Below are 17,788 nucleotides of genomic sequence, written 5' to 3'. Positions count from 1 at the left end.
CAATCATGTTGGGTGATTTTCCTCGACGTGCACAACTCAGATTCGGCGGCACGTGATCGCGCTGGACCAATCATGTTGGGCGATTTACCTCGAGGTGCACGTCTTCCACTCGGCGGCACGTGATCGCGCTGGACCAATCATGTTGGGTGATTTACCTCGAGGTGCACAACTCATATTCGGCGGCACGTGATCGCGCTGGACCAATCATGTTGGGCGATTTACCTCGAGGTGCACGTCTTCCACTCGGCGGCACGTGATCGCGGTGGACCAATCATGTTGGGTGATTTACCTCGAGGTGCACTTCTACTCGGCGGCACGTGATCGCGCTGGACCAATCATGTTGGGTGATTTACCTCGAGGTGCACGTCTTCTACTCAGCGGCACGTGATCGCGCTGGACCAATCATGTTGGGTGATTTACCTCGCGGTGCACAACTCATATTCGGCGGCACGTGATCGCGCTGGACCAATCATGTTGGGCGATTTACCTCGAGGTGCACATCTACTCGGCGGCACGTGATCGCGCTGGACCAATCATGTTGGGTGATTTACCTCGAGGTGCACGTCTTCTACTCGGCGGCACGTGATCGCGCTGGACCAATCATGTTGGGTGATTTACCTCGAGGTGCACATATTCAGCGGCACGTGATCGCGCTGGACCAATCATGTTGGGTGATTTACCTCGAGGTGCACGTCTTCTGCTCGGCGGCACGTGATCGCGCTGGATCAATCATGTTGGGTGATTTACCTCGAGGTGCACATCTTCTACTCGGCGGCACGTGATCGCGCTGGACCAATCATGTTGGGTGATTTACCTCGAGGTGCACAGCTCATATTCGGCGGCACGTGATCGCGCTGGACCAATCATGTTAGGTGATTTACCTCGAGGTGCACAACTCATATTCGGCGGCACGTGATCGCGCTGGACCAATCATGTTGGGTGATTTACCTCGAGGTGCACGTCTTCTACTCAGCGGCACGTGATCGCGCTGGACCAATCATGTTGGGTCATTTACCTCGAGGTGCACAACTCATATTCGGCGGCACGTGATCGCGCTGGACCAATCATGTTGGGTGATTTACCTCGAGGTGCACGTCTTCTACTCGGCGGCACGTGATCGCGGTGGACCAATCATGTTGGGTGATTTACCTCGAGGTGCACAACTCATATTCGGCGGCACGTGATCGCGCTGGACCAATCATGTTGGGTGATTTACCTCGAGGTGCACGTCCTCTACTCAGCGGCACGTGATCGCGCTGGACCAATCATGTTGGGTGATTTACCTCGAGGTGCACAACTCATATTCGGCGGCACGTGATCGCGCTGGACCAATCATGTTGGGTGATTTACCTCGAGGTGCACAACTCATATTCGGCGGCACGTGATCGCGCTGGACCAATCATGTTGGGTGATTTACCTCGAGGTGCACGTCTTCTCCTCGGCGGCACGTGATCGCGGTGGACCAATCATGTTGGGTGATTTACCTCGAGGTGCACAACTCATATTCGGCGGCACGTGATCGCGCTGGACCAATCATGTTGGGTGATTTACCTCGAGGTGCACGTCTTCTACTCAGCGGCACGTGATCGCGCTGGACCAATCATGTTGGGTGATTTACCTCGAGGTGCACAACTCATATTCGGCGGCACGTGATCGCGCTGGACCAATCATGTTGGGTGATTTACCTCGAGGTGCACGTCTTCGACTCGGCGGCACGTGATCGCGCTGGACCAATCATGTTGGGTGATTTACCTCGAGGTGCACGTCTTCTACTCGGCGGCACGTGATCGCGGTGGACCAATCATGTTAGGTGATTTACCTCGAGGTGCACAACTCATATTCGGCGGCACGTGATCGCGCTGGACCAATCATGTTGGGTGATTTACCTCGAGGTGCACTGAAACTCGGCGGCACGTGATCGCGCTGGACCAATCATGTTGGGTGATTTACCTCGAGGTGCACGTCTTCCACTCGGCGGCACGTGATCGCGGTGGACCAATCATGTTGGGTGATTTACCTCGAGGTGCACTTTTACTCGGCGGCACGTGATCGCGCTGGACCAATCATGTTGGGTGATTTACCTCGAGGTGCACGTCTTCGACTCAGCGGCACGTGATCGCGCTGGACCAATCATGTTGGGTGATTTTCCTCGAGGTGCACGTCTTCTACTCGGCGGCACGTGATCGCGGTGGACCAATCATGTTAGGTGATTTACCTCGAGGTGCACAACTCATATTCGGCGGCACGTGATCGCGCTGGACCAATCATGTTGGGTGATTTACCTCGAGGTGCACTGAAACTCGGCGGCACGTGATCGCGCTGGACCAATCATGTTGGGTGATTTTCCTCGAGGTGCACAACTCAGATTCGGCGGCACGTGATCGCGCTGGACCAATCATGTTGGGTGATTTACCTCGAGGTGCACGTCTTCCACTCGGCGGCACGTGATCGCGGTGGACCAATCATGTTGGGTGATTTACCTCGAGGTGCACTTCTACTCGGCGGCACGTGATCGCGCTGGACCAATCATGTTGGGTGATTTACCTCGAGGTGCACAACTCATATTCGGCGGCACGTGATCGCGCTGGACCAATCATGTTGGGCGATTTACCTCGAGGTGCACATCTACTCGGCGGCACGTGATCGCGCTGGACCAATCATGTTGGGTGATTTACCTCGAGGTGCACAACTCATATTCGGCGGCACGTGATCGCGCTGGACCAATCATGTTGGGTGATTTACCTCGAGGTGCACGTCTCAACTTGGCGGCACGTGATCTTGCTGGACCAATCATGTTGGGTGATTTACCTCAAGGTGCACATCTTCTACTCGGCGGCACGTGACCGCGCTGGACCAATCATGTTGGGTGATTTACCTCGAGGTGCACAACTCATATTCGGCGGCACGTGATCGCGCTGGACCAATCATGTTGGGCGATTTACCTCGAGGTGCACATCTACTCGGCGGCACGTGATCGCGCTGGACCAATCATGTTAGGTGATTTACCTCGAGTTGCACAACTCATATTCGGCGGCACGTGATCGCGCTGGACCAATCATGTTGGGTGATTTACCTCGAGGTGCACGTCTTCTACTCGGCGGCACGTGATCTTGCTGGACCAATCATGTTGGGTGATTTACCTCGAGGTGCACAACTCATATAATCCGTTAAAACGAAACGTTCAATCTTTGTATTTATTTAAAATCATGGACACGTGATTTGGCGGGAACCAATGAGACACCGCGATCTCGCGGTTCGCTTTTTCCCCAAACAGCTCGCGCTCTTCACTCGGTTACCACAGCGTACCGTCCTTCACCTGACACGACGTGCGGTCCACCATGACCCGAGATCTCAGAGAGAACACCCCGGGATCCACGAGCGGCTCCGATGGAGGATACGTGGTCAGTCCGGGAGGTTCGCCGGAAGACCGCGGGTCCATGGTCGATTCATCCGAGGACAAGGGGTCCAGACCCGGTACGTGACGTTCACTCCGTACCGAGAACTTGTGTTTCCCGTGCTGATCCGTGCTGTGTACTAACACAGGAACTCATTGATTTAGTGAATGTCACGATGTCTGGAGCGGAGCCGGAATTGAATTGTGAATGGAAATCCCATCCATGACATGTTACCCTCCCTCTTGTACATGTATGACATCATTTTATACCTCATCACTTCATTCATCATTCGATTCCTCTTTTATCTCATTTCCACAAATCAGATGAAGATTTACTTGTGGTGATGGACCTCTGCACCGGCACACAGTCGCCTGTTCTTGAGGACTGCAATGGCATCTTTAACGTCCTCGAGGAATCACTGGATGAGAAGACAAGAGACTTCCCTTTGCTTTCAGAGGAAGGTATGCTCACTGATGCAACACCTTCCCTGTGCATTACCAGGTTGGGAGTTTCTAGCTCGTCCTGTAACAACCTTATTTGAGGCCAAATTATGTTCAATATTGCATTTAAAGATGTGAAGGGTGAACTTAGTTACCACTAAACTTGTCGGCTGTTTGTAAAGCAGAGTTGGTGAGAGTTCTCCAGGAAAGTAATTAATTCTGCTCGATGGATGGAAGTCACAAGTTCAAGGTCGAAGTTTGACCCCAAAATTATTTTCACGAAATTGTGACCTGAAGTTGTGACCTCGACCTTTCACCTGCTGTAAGAACTTTTATGAAACCATTGTCACGGGATAGGTATGTTTGTACTGACTCTGTTTATCTGTTTTGGTAAAATATCATAAAGGTAAACCTGGTGTTGGTTTAATGGTTTGGGTGGTGGACTTGCATTACATGGGTCCTGCGTTCAAATCCCACTGTCCTATTGAATGAATACCGGGTGGGGTTGACTCAACTTGTCATCCTTCTGAAGTTGGCAAAGTGATACCAGCTTGCTGGGATGATTGAGCCGTTTGAGTATCCTGTGTCAGAGTGGTCACCTGTCCAGGATTGTGTCCAATAACCCAGGAGACTGCTGTTAGTCCGTGAGCGAGACAAAAATTCAGTATCAAATTTGGGGCAAAGGGAGACCTTAATTTTTTGGTGAGAAATAACCTATATTTCACGAAAATGTTTGCTGGCCCATCATCCATGTTCGTTTTTAGGCGTTATCCGCTCGGGGGCGCTCGTTGAGGGTCAAACTAACCGATTTTTTTTTCTTTGCAGGTTTGCGAAGTAAAATGTATATATTATATAACTGTCAAGATCAATTTGTGTTTTGATGACAATAATATGGTGTAATTACGTTATATATGTAATTTATTTAATGATAATGAACTACTTTTTCAATCTTCAAACGCATTTTTCTCCAATATCTTTAAAATCAACGAGACCGACTTTGCAGAAGTTCGACTGGAGCCCATACAAGTGGGCATTTTCTCGATTTGCAAACTGAAATGGGAAGATAAGAGGCAAGTCTGTGCCAAATAAAAGTGCCGTTGATTGCAGTCAGCAGAGAAAATGTCACGCCAACATCACAATATGTTAAAGCATACTGCCGCTGTCCAATATTATTATTATCTTGCCAAAACGAAGTTTTTGCAAGATATGTGAGTCAGCTTGTATGTTTTTTTTATTTTTATTTTTATTTTTTTGTTTGTTTGTTTGTCTGTAATCACGTATAAAAAATTCTGCAGAGCACAGTTATCATTGGAAATTTTTGTAACTTCGCATATCAGAGGCCTATAGAGGTCCCTTTCAGCGCATAATATTTTGAAGGTCAAGGTCAAAGGTCAAGGTCACTTTGTCGCAAATCAGGGGAGTGGACGAAACCCTTATTTTTTGAGTAATTTTGATCGGATCGTCTTCAAACTTCATGGGAATATAGTTCATTGTCTGGCGCGCAGCTGATTAATTTTTGGTGGCGATTGGCCTTGACCTTCATGATTCGTGCCTTAGGTCAAACATATTTGACCCCAAGGTCAAATTTTCAAGTTTTAGGAACCATATCGTGTCGTACCTCAAATTGAACACCTCGATGAGTGCTTTCTGGATATGTCAAGCTTGAGACATTATGACGTCATTTGGTGACGTTATGAGGCAAAAGCATATTTTTCATGGTTACTCTGTAGAACGATTCTCATCGGAATCTCTCGTAGGCAGATATTCCTCAAGGAGTCGCTCCTGGTGGATAGCAGCTCTGTTCACCTCAGTGTGACCTGAAAGAAGTCACACGTGGTCACCTTTTGGCAAGATACGGGTCACCCTGCGGGTGATATTGGTTTATTATTATTTATTGACCACCATCACGTACAGAGGGTAAAGAATGAAAGTATACACATCTTAGATATATAGTAGTAGTCCATTAATATAAACTGAATTTAGTCGTGTTCATGGAGCGGTATGCTATAAGTCAAGATGGAAAATTTTACTTTTGTTAAGAATCAATAGTCGTAAATCTGTTTAAGAACTTTGTGGCAAATTTTTGTAACGGAAGATGGATCGCTGTTCATTATAGTTGTAACGGAAGAGCTATCACAGACTGCATGATTAGTCGGGAGATTTTCGTCTCGAATAAATTCAAATGATTTTATTAACGAGATGCTTTCTGGAGAGCACAAGGTCCAGTCTAATTGCGAGATCCATGTCTCACGTTGTCGAAATGTCATCCCGCCGTCACAGTGAAGATTGTTGTCATTAAAGTGGTTAATTGGCTGAACATTCAGCTCTTTGCACAAATCGAAAATAATTTGACCGTGTTGGTTTGATCTAGTGTCTGGGTTTCTTGTGTAATAACCGTTTTGTGAGTTAAAACGTTCGAGGTTTGGTATTCGTGCATTAAGGTCACCCATAATAAATACCTTTTCTTCGTTAATGCATTTTTCATGTATGGTAGCAAAACCATTGAGTTGAAAGTATGGGGAATCCGACGGGGGGATGTAACAGGCCCCAAATATATGATTCGGAACGCACGACAGACTAAACCAGACTTGATCTTTCTCTTTTTTGACACTGCAGACTTGTGGCCATAAGTAATTAGCCACAAGTACCCCGAAAATACAATGTTCACTACTACGTTTCATTGGTAATTACATACAACATAGTGGGAGGCAATGATAACAGCTGTCTGATTCTGAACTTTGCACTTATTCTTCCCCACTGTCAGATTCTTCCTCTGAAGTATAGCCATCGGTAAGGTTGTCCTCTATGTAGTCTGTCATATTGGTACAGTCTTTTAGCCTACACTCGTCTGTGCACTTCAAGCCATTGACTATACATTCGCAGGTTGGGAGTTCACAAACACGGCGGCATTTGCATGACATGAACTCCAGTACTACTTGTGGTGCAGGTGGACCACTCATCCACAGAACATCCAGATTGCCGTCGTCTACATCGACCCAGCCATACCCAGGCTCAGGAGCTGGCACATCAGGATTGGCCTCCAAGCTCCGTCGCCAGACTGCACACTGATAGTTTGCTCGATGTGCATGTTATTCCAGGCAGTCCTTGCATGGAGGTAGTTGTCCAGACTCGACTCCCCCCTTCTTCGCTCGCCACATGCTGAACCTCAGGGCATTCACGCCCGTCTCGGGAGTCCTGGCTGCATATAGGCGACAGGTGAATGACTCCAGTGCCGACAACATGTCAATTGTGAGGGACCAGGTTTCGCCTAGAGCTGCGAAAGTATCGCAGAACACCTTTTCCTTGCACATCAGCTTGAAGCCTTTGATTTTGCCTACACCAGAAAAGGCACCAACCGTATCGCATCCAGTATATGCATGTAGACCAGGCAAGGCCAGACAAACTTCATCCCCCATCATTTCTTCCATTTTGTCAATGCTAAGTATCCTGTTCCTGCCCTTTGCAGCGACGCGCATGTATCGCCTGCACGGTATCCTCCTGCAGAATGCCAGACACAATATCAAGACATCAGTGTCTTCTGCCACTATGACGACTGACTTGAATTTGGATTTCCCGGCATGAGCTGCATGCAACAATAGCCGCGTATCAGCTTCTTCCTGGTTTGAAGCAAGTTGCTGAACATCCAATGTGACTCCATCCTCTGTAATCCTGAAGCACTTGCTACCATATGTCACGAACAGCTCCTTCCCACCAAGTTTGTTCTGTTTATTCTGCCAGTCCTGAGCGAAGAAGTGGGTAAGGTTTTCCTTGCTAGCAGAACATGCCAACAAACGCTTCCAGTTCTTTATTCTATGTGTTGGGATGATAACCGAAAACAGGACTCCTTGAGATGAACCACGCTTTACTCGTTCTGCATTCTTGATGGAGAAATCCCGATAGACATCGAAGACTACGTCTATGCGTTTGCTGCCTGGGAAGGTCTGCAAGACAGTTTGGAACAGCTCCTCGGAAACTTCTGCAAATGTTCGGTTGCCACCACTCATCTTATGGACCAGGGCCATGCCGTCAATGATAGAAGCACTTGGTAACGCAACGTCATTTGCAGGAGAGATATCCTTATATATATATATATATATATATATATATATATATATATATATATATATATATATATATATATATATATATATATATATATATATCAATATCAACTCACTCTCGCCAGATTCCAATTTCCGACAATATTTCTACTTACAAACTCGCAAGAATATAAGAAAGATGTATATATTTTGGTGTAAAATAAACTTGACAAAACGGATATAAGCTGCGTGCAGTGAAATAAGAGAAAATCGCATTTAAACGTTTGAAATTCAATTCATTTGCAGTTAATTTCCACTCTAAATTTAAGGATTGATCGACTTTATAATAGGAAATCACCTCAGTCGAGCATTGGATAAAGATGCAGGATATGAATCGACGTAAAATGCCGCGAAAAAAGGAATTGTTATTTTTACACCCCACTAGCGCCCCCTCGTGGATATCGCCAAAAAACGAACCTGCATGAAGGGCCAGCAAGCGATTTCCGAAACTAAATAAAACATGATGACCGACCAAAAAAATGACATGCCGCTTTGCCCCTCGTTTGATACCGATCTCCCAAATTTGGGGGTCCAGCTCATGGACTATGTCGCAGCACTGATGCTCTGTCTGTACAGAGTGTGGTCTTCATGGATGGATCATAAAGGACGCGTTTAACATGACCCATCACTGAGGGTCAGGGACTTGAACTCTCATGAGCACCTCACTAATTAAATAATTTACAGTTAATCATAACCTCTTTTAATTGAGGAAAGTGTGAAAATGTAATGTATAATGCTTAATTCATGTTTGTTTACTTGTTTACCAGCAAATACTTCCTGTCGCTTCGCTGTTGTGAATATTCAAGGGAAGAGGGAGAGGGGGTAGAGGAGGAGGTGAAGGAGGGCGGGGACGAGGTAAAGGAGGGATGGGAAGGATAGAGGAGAGGAGGGAGGTGAGAGGAGAAGAGGGAGAGAGGAGGGAGGTGAGAGGGGAAGAGAGAGAGAGGAGGGAGGGGAAGGATAGAGGAGGAAAAGGGGTAGGGGAGAGAGAGAGAGAGAGAGAGAGAGAGAGAGAGAGAGAGAGAGAGAGAGAGAGAGAGAGAGAGAGAGAGAGAGAGAGAGAGAGAGAGAGAGAGAGAGAGAGAGAGAGAGAGAGAGAGAGAGAGAGAGAAAGAGAGATCGGGCGAGGAGAGAGGCAGAGGGAGAAGGTAGAGAGGGAGGAGATGGCGGAAAGTTTGGAGGGGGAGTGATGGGGGAGGGGGGCTCCAGGAACATCTGACCCTAACCTAACCCTAACAGCCCAGTTTAACACCCATTTCGGAAACAACACACACATTTATGAATCACCCTGTCTGTGAAACACCGGGGTGACAGTATTTAGCTGGGTCTGGATTCAAACCCAGGCGAGACAGCTGAGAGCGAGCATGCGTTCCTCTCGGCTATCCTGCCGTGATCTGGTAATTCATTGCTGTTGAGGGAGGGGGAGGTAGCATGAGGGGGAGGGGGAATCGTGAAGGGGGGAGGCAGCTTGAGGGGAAGAGAAGGCAGCTTCAGGGGAGGAGAAGGCAGCACGAGGGAAGGGGAATGTTTCATTTCACTCATTTCAAGCGGAGGTTCAAACCAAAGCAAACAACAATGAGCTTCGCAGCGAAGCAGAGGTGATTTTTGCTCACGCCATATGCAGATGTAAGCAGCAAGGATGGTTCATGAAGATGATGTCAGCTGACTTCCAAGCAGAGGGAAGATGACCCCGGTAAAATGATGGAGTGAATGGAGCAGAATGTTTGTAAGTACAACGTGCCGTCGTTTGATTCAAGCCGTCCCGGAAGCGACGGGTACCTCCACTGATGGATACATAAAGCTCAAATATTTTTTGTTTTGTTTTTTTGTTGCCGCACGCACACGCGGCGAAAGGTGGAGTTAAGCAGTTTGTTCACTTTGTCCGTCAGTCTGTCGACAAACATCAGTTTATGTTCGAGGAACAACTCCATTTCAGTTGAAAGTTATATTTTGAACATTAATTGGGAAACAATCCTGTAGTTTATCAGTACTTTGGCTCTGAATCCGTCCTGATCTCACATGTTCGGAGAGGAGGAAGATAATAGTTTTAATCTGCCTGCAAAATTGAAACGAAATTGAAAATCATTTCAAACAGGAATCTTACTGTTTTTAAGGATGTTATAAAGGACACAAACAACAGTGTTCCATCTCCATCTCGAGGCACTGAAGCGAGTGTACCAGTTACCCACCCGTAGGATGTCAAGGCAGAAAGAAAATAATGACACCAATGTGCCCTTTGTGGTGTTTTATGGGTGAAACCTGCAATGCCTTCATCAAGTATTCACACCTCTCGACTTTTTCACATTTTGTTGTGTTCCAGCCTGACCTCAAAATTGATTAAATTTAAATGTTTTTCACTCATCAACACAAAATACCCCATAATGACAAAGGGAAAACATCTTTTTTGAAATTTTTACAAATTATTTAAAACTGAAAAGCTGAAATGTCTTTCGTCAATGCGAATTCAATCCTCGAAGTCAATACTATGTTGTGTTGCAGTGTTGCTTTGGCTGTATACTTGGGGTAATTGTCCCGTTGGAACGTAAATCTTCGCCGCAGTCGAAGGTCTTTTGCACTCTGAAGCAGGTTCTCCTCAAGGAGGAGGAGATTGGGACCATACTCTGTGCAGAGCGTTGGTGCTGCTTCAGCAGTCTCCTTGGCTATTGGGCACAATCCTGGACGGGTCGCCACTCCGACACAGTATACCAGCATGCTGGCACTCACTTTGCCGACCTCGGAAGGATGACAGGCCGAGTTAATCCCACCTGCTATTCAACAGCTGAGTGGGATTTAACTCAGGACCCGAGGATCCAAAGCCCGGCACCCTAACCATGAAGCCAACATCAGGCAGCCAACTCCTCAAGGATTTGCTTGTATTTGGCTCCATTCATTTTTCCCTCTTTCCTTGCAAGTTTCCCAGTCCCTGCCGCTGAAAAGCATCCCCATAACATGATGCCGCCGCCACCATGCCTCACGGTAGGGATGGTTTTGGATGGGTGAGGAGCTGTGCTCAGTTTCTGCCAGAAGCAGTGCTTTGCATTCAGACCAAAGAGTTCCATTTTCTTCTCATCAGACCACACAATGTTTTGCCTCTTGCTCGCAATGTCTTCCACGTGCCTTTTTACAAACTCAAGACGTGCTGTCATGTGCCTTTTTCTCAGGTCTGGCTTCCGTCTTGCCATTCTCCCATTAAGCCTAGATTTTTGAAGTGCTGCAGAGACTTTTGTCCTTCTGACAGGTTCTGCCATCTCAGTAAAATAACTCTGTAGTTGTGTCAGAATGGTTGTTGGGTTCTTCTTTACCTCCCTGACAAAGGTCCTTCTTGTCTGGTTGCTCAGTTTGTTCGGATGGCCAACTCTAGGAAGAGTCTGGGTAGTTCATATTCTTTCCATTTTCTTGTGATGGAGCTCACTGTGCTCTTTGAACCTTTCTGCACTAGAAATTGATTTCATATCCTTCCCCAGATCTACGCATCCTCACAATTTTATCTCAGAGTTATATGGACAGTTCCTTCGACTTCATGGAAGAGTTTCTGCTCTGACCTCCACTGTCAACTGTGGTACTTCATCTGGAAAGGTGTGTTTCTTTTTCGAAATCGATGTGCAATCATTTGAATTGACCACAGGTGGACTCCAATCAAGTTTTTTTTTGTACACATTATCGAGACTCTAATTAGAGCGAACACACAACGCACAACAAGGGGGGCAGGAGAGTGAAAGGCAAATCAATGGGGAACAGAGATATTAGGAGCTCTGTGGTAGGGTGAGGATGGGGCGGGGAACACGGGGAATACAAGATGGACAATACAGGGACTTTCAGGAAGGAAAGCAGGGAATTTGAATGAGGTGGGTTTGGGGTGGATGAACTGCGGTAGAAAAGACAGTGGTTTTGGATGGGGGAAGATAAGATGTGGTGGTAAACAGTTGCTTTGAATACCTGGAGGGAAGAGTGGGATTGAAGAGAGTGTGGGGTTTGTTCCAAAGCCGGGAAAAAGGAGGAATGAAAGAGTGAAGGTGAGCAGTGATTCTTGGTTTTGGCAGTTTTTGAAGAAGGGGGTTGTTGGCGGACCTTGAGCACCCTTTGGAAATATGGTGGGGTCGGCGAGACCGGAGAGGAGACAGGAGAAGACAGAAAGACCACTGGCCTGCCTGCAGTGAGAGAGAGAGTGAGAGGCCCAAATACTCAGTCTCACCGCGGGAGATGCCAATGATACTAAATGCCTTGGTTTCTACAGCGTGAAGCCGAGAAAGGTGAGAGGCGGAAGCACCAGCCCTGAGAGGAGAGCAGTACTCCATCAGGCTGCGGACGAAAGCTTTGCATGTGGTCAGGAGCTGAGGTGGGCCGAGGAAGGACTTTGCACGACAGAGGATGCTCAGTCGACGACTTGCTTTGGAGGCCAGTTTGAAAATGTGGCTTTCCCTGGAAAGATTATGGCAGATAGTGAGACCCAGAAGCTTAAGTGAAAGGGCTTCTTCCATATGATTGTTGAGAAAGTAGATTGGGGGGGGGGTCCAGACTGTCCTTTCCAAGAGGCATCGTGAGAGTGTGAGATTTGTCAGGATTGAAAGACATGTTCCACGTGTTGGAGCAGTTTGTGATTTTTATCCAGATCTGCAGAGAGCGAAGATGCTGCTTGCCAGTCTGAGGGATGACAGATGGTACAGCAGAGGGTGGAGTCATCAGCAAAGAGATAAAGAGGATTTTCCAGAGAGTCGGAGAGATCATTGATGAAAACCAGAAAAAGAACAGGGCCCAGAATGCTGCCTTGAGGAACTCCAGCCTGGACAGGAAGAGGGGATGAGAGAACTCCATTTAGGGCCACATGTTGACTGCAACAGGAGAGGAAGTAGAGCGAGATGTCTGGCTGTCATGAGAGAACCACAGAACATTGACAAGCATGTGTTCAGGTGAACCGATTGGAGGGGTGGAAGAACAACAGATATTTTCAGGGAAATTGGTCGAAATCAGATGCAGAAGAGATGGAGGCCCATTGGTTGAGATCCTGGTTGGGAAGTTGACCGATTGAGTCAGTCTCAATGAGTCGCAGGTATTTTTCTGAAGTATCATGGCAGGTGACGGAGGTACCCAAACCCACCCAACTGTCAAGATGGCAGTTGAAGTCACCACATATGAGGAAGAGAGAGTTGGGATGAGAGGATAAGTTGGTCCATGTTTTCGGAGAGTGAAGTGTAAATGGAGTCATCACTGTTTTGGTGGACAGAACAACACACATATATTGTGTATTTTGGTGGACAGAACAACACATATATATATATATATATATATATATATATATATATATATATATATATATATATATATATATATATATATATATATATATATATATATATATATATATAACAACACACATGTCGGCCGGGGTTCGGTGCTGATAAACGACCACGAGGGGGAGCAGAAGGCTCGTCTCCACCGAACACCACGGAATTTAGGTCGTGACTCTTGGATAAGTCCGAAAGGTCACGGTTACCTAAGCGGACCGTGGTCGCCAATATTTCGACGGCGTGAGGTGGGGTCCACTTGTATATTCCAATTTACCTCAGTACTCACGCCCTCTTACTACCGTTGAAACCACACCCTCGGCCGACTCTTTCAGAACCGAGTCGCATGTACCGACTCGGGTCTGGCGTACTGAGCGGGAGTTACCAGAGCCGCGCCGGTTCCAATGACAACTTACTGCACACAGCCTCCCTAATTCCCAATACGCACAGTGCTAAACCAATGAAAGAAAGTGACAGACAACGAGCTGGTACATTGAACAATTGGGGGGGGGGGATTATTTATAATGGGGCAGGGGAGCACAGAGAGCAGAGTTATCACGATTATCAGAAATGCAATTTACAATGTACAAGGCACTTTAACAGTTTCCACTTACAGGACGGTGCCACACACAAACACACACACGCAAAATAAATGGACCCCGTTTGGTCCTAATTTGGCCTTTCAGTTCGGAGAGAAGGCGAGCTGAGGGCAAGAGCCGACACTTGCACCTGTCCGCCTCATGCTTGTCTGGCCGAGCTTGTCCGGTGGCGGGACTCGAACCCACCGCCACAACGCAGCACCAGGGACGAGGGAAAGAGTGACGGACGCCAGCCAGCACTTAGGCAGACGAGGCGAGAGATGACGAGGTGACCGGCGATCAAGCCCGAAAAAGCTTCTCCTGATCAGGCGACACCAGGCGAGCAGACCCAGACCGCCAGACAGAATCTCAGGTGTGCCAAGGAAGGACTTTAGCACAATGGAGGATGCCAAGTTGGCAATTGACTTTGGAGGCCAACTTGGAGATGTAGCTTTCCTCGAAAAGATCATGGTCGACAGTGAGATCCAGAAACTTCAATGAAAGGACTTCCTCAAAAGGAATGTTGACAAAGTAGCTGTGTGGTGGAGGGGGATTCCAGGCGGTCCTTTCGGAGACATAGTGAGGGTGTGAGTTGTCAGGACAGAACGGAAAATGGATGGAGCACAACCGAAAAATCGGAGAGGAAATCCTGCTGTCCTCTGCAAGAGAACTGAAATTGGGACATAATTTCACCTTTCAGCAATCCGAAGCACGCAACCAAAGCCACATTGGAGTGGCTGAGGAACAAAACGATATCCTTGAGTAGCCCAGTCAGAGCCCCGACCGAAATTCAATCAAAAATCTGTGGCATGACTTGAGTATTGCTGTCCATCAACGCTCAGGTTAGGTCAGGGTCAGGTATGGGAGCATGCGCCAGAGCAGTGTGTCCCTTTGTCCACTTTCCGCTGGTACTCGAGGGGCCTCTGTCGGGTCACCCCCCAGGCAAATGCCTGGCCCATCCCCATCTCCTTGAGATGCCGATCAATCTGCTGCAACCACAAGGCACGTGGTCGGCCCACTGGCCTCCTCCACTCATGAGACTCCCTCGCTGAGAGAATCTGGTAAGCAGGATCAGCATCAGGAAAACAAGCCACATTTCCATACAGCCGCAGCTGACGCTCACGGACGAGGCAGGTCCAAATCTCATTTGAGTCTCTCTCAGCAACCGCTCGTTGGACATAAAGTCCGACCATGGATAGCCAAGGAATCCCCGAAGAGACCTGTTACCAAAGGAATTAAGTCTCCGTCTCAGATCCTTGGTCAGAGTCCAAGTCTCACATCCATAGAGCAAGACTGGAAGCACCAAGGTCCTGAAGACTCAGACTTTCGTCCACCAGCACAGGTACCTGCAGCGCTACACCCCATTATTAAAGTAAATTCATGACTCTCCAGGCACGACCCAGACGTATATTGACCTCTGACTTACAGCCAGCAGAGACATGAATATCACTGCCAAGGTAAGTGAATATTTTCACGACCTCAACATCCTCAGCACAAAAAGGTGCAGACAGGACAGCAGCATCCAAGATGTCACTGAAAGCCTGGATCTTAGTTTTGACCCAGGAAACCCGTAATCCCAGCGGTCCAACTCCTCATTCAGCACTTGAAGGGCCCCCAAAAGGATATCTAAAGTCTCTGCAAAGATGACTGCATCATCTGTGAAATCAAGGTCAGAGATCTTGACATTCCCAAACGATGCACCGCGGCTTGATCTCTCCAACATCCTTCCTGGAATCCAGCCCATACAAGTGCTGAAAAATGTGGGGGCCAGTACACACCCCTGACGAACTCCAGTAACAACTGGAAATAAGTCAGAGATGGTACTGTTACGAATCTGGAACCCATCACACACAACAGCCAGGGTCCCTATGGAACAGTTATATCCATAAACCATGTATCTAGTCAGGGTTCCTTCCCCTTTGTTTAATGGGTGAATCATTGTACGTGCGCTGTGAATTATTTCATAGTGAGACCTTTTGTTCCATCAAATACTACAACAACAATATCCTCCGTCGTTTCTCGTCCCAGCATCATCCATCGGCACCATTAAACACGTGCGTGTCAGCACGTACATGGGTGGAGTTTCCTCGGCCACCAGAGCTCCGACTCCACCCTAGAGAGATGGAATATTCCCCCGACCATTGAGAGGTGAGACGTCTCAGACACCGATTTTCCCACGAACCCCAGACCATTGAGAGGTGAGACGTTTCAGACGGCGATCCTTCCCATGAAACCCCAGCCCACAGGAGAAATGCAATATAAGGAACGCCAGGGCCTTGGAAACGGCGTCAGGGTTGGGCGATCGGGTTTGAGGTGCCGGAGATCGACTCGTCTGGTCTGGTCTGGTCGGCTTGGCAGCGATCGGGTTCGAGATGCCGGAGATCGACTTGTCTGTTTTGGTCTGGTCGGCTTGGCAGCGATCGGGTTCGAAGTGCCGGAGATCGACTCGTCTGGTCTGGTCGGTTGGCAGCGATCGGGTTTGAGGTGCCGGAGATTGACTCGTCTGTTCTGGTCTGGTCGGCTTGGCAGCGCTTGGGTTCGAGGTGCCGGAGATCGACTCGTCTGGTCTGGTCTGGTCCACTTGGCAGAGATCCGGTTTGAGGTGCCGGAGATCGACTCGTCCACGTATCGTTGGTGAGTCAACTTTCCTGTTTCTTTGGATGTTCTTCTATTGGTTGTTAGGGTGTATCCATGTCCTTGTTTGTTGATGAGGTTACTCAGTGGGTCCAGAGCATGACAAAACAAGAGGGTGGAAAGACTGTCTCCCTGCAAGATCCCATGCCATATCTTCACATCTGGTATTTCAATATTTCCTTCTGAGTGCTGCATTGTCAACGTGGTATTCCAGAGTTCTATTGCTTTCTCAGTCAGTTTGATTACTTGGGGATTGATTTTGTACATTTACATGAATTTTATCATCCATGAATGTGGAACACTGTCAAAAGCTTCTTTATAGTCCATCCAGGTGGTGGACAATTTGGTTCTTACACTTTGAAATTTTCAAGTTCGTCCTTGTTCAGTCGTGGGTGGTGGCCCTTTTGTTCTACCTCTGAACCTCCTTGTTGGGTTCGGTGATGGAACATAATTTCTCTCATGATTCCTGTTGGAAGTTTGTATGTTGTACGGAGACATGTTATTGGCCGGTAATTGTGAAGAAATTGGGGTTCTTCAGATTTTTAGATGAGAAATGCGTTTCCTTCGACGAACCACTCACACACTTCCTTTTCCTCTTGCATCAGTTCTTTGAATGTCCTGGTGTTGTGATTGTGAAGCGCATCAACTTGTTTCAACCAGAAGTTTGTCATTCCATCTGTGGCTGGATTTTAAAGTTTGGTGCCATTTTTTGAAGTTGTTTTAAATTATTTATTTCTTCATCAACAATCACTGGGGACATTTCCTCCACCTACATGGTGCTTCTTCTTTTCCAAGTCCACGATACATTCTGCTTCCTTGTTATGTTCCTTTCGATCTCCAAGAATTCATTTTCAGAATGTTTCCCCATCTTTTCTTTTTCAGGGGGAGTTGACACATTCTGCTTTTGTTTCCCTTATTCGTGGAAGAATCTCTTCGGGTTACTCTCAAACATGTGGTTTTGTTTTCTGCTGTTGTTTGCTTCGTCATTCGGTGGTGTTTTTATTTATTTATTCATTTGTCTTTCAAGCTATCATTTCCAGATTGAGTTTGTTTTCAACACTCAAGCACTTGTGGACTTTGTCTCCAATTTTGTGCTCATTTTTTATTTTTCGAATTCCTCTTTTTAGTTTTGGGTTTCTCTTTCCTTTCCTGAACTGTTGTATTTGTCGAATGTGTTCGCTGTGTCTGTGTGCGTTTGTGTCTATCTGTCTATGTGTCCACGTCTTCATATTCTCACTTTAAAATTTTCTCTGTTTCCGCTTGACGATGGATGAGAAATTTTAGAAAATAGGAGGAACACCCGATGGAGAATGTTTTTATTGTTAACATTGTCGTCATATGTCACATGGTATGGCAGCC

At 47.3% G+C, this 17,788-nt stretch overlaps 1 long non-coding RNA gene across 1 annotated transcript; it reads left to right on the top strand.

Moving 5' to 3' along the window:
* The first annotated feature begins 84 nt into the window (after nt 1–84).
* On the top strand, nt 85–4,751 carry LOC147008214 (uncharacterized). Its single transcript, XR_015053530.1, has 3 exons — nt 85–3,146; nt 3,275–3,474; nt 3,719–4,751. It is a non-coding gene; the product is annotated as an uncharacterized LOC147008214 (long non-coding RNA).
* Nucleotides 4,752–17,788: the final 13,037 nt, after the last annotated feature.

The sequence above is a fragment of the Eptatretus burgeri genome, chromosome 20 (assembly GCF_056783735.1).
Source record: "Eptatretus burgeri isolate ZD-2024b chromosome 20, Ebu_testis_v1, whole genome shotgun sequence".
Taxonomy (NCBI): Eukaryota; Metazoa; Chordata; class Myxini; order Myxiniformes; family Myxinidae; genus Eptatretus; species Eptatretus burgeri.
The sequence above is the reverse complement of the archived record's forward strand: the minus strand, read 5'-3'. Positions and strand labels throughout refer to the sequence as shown.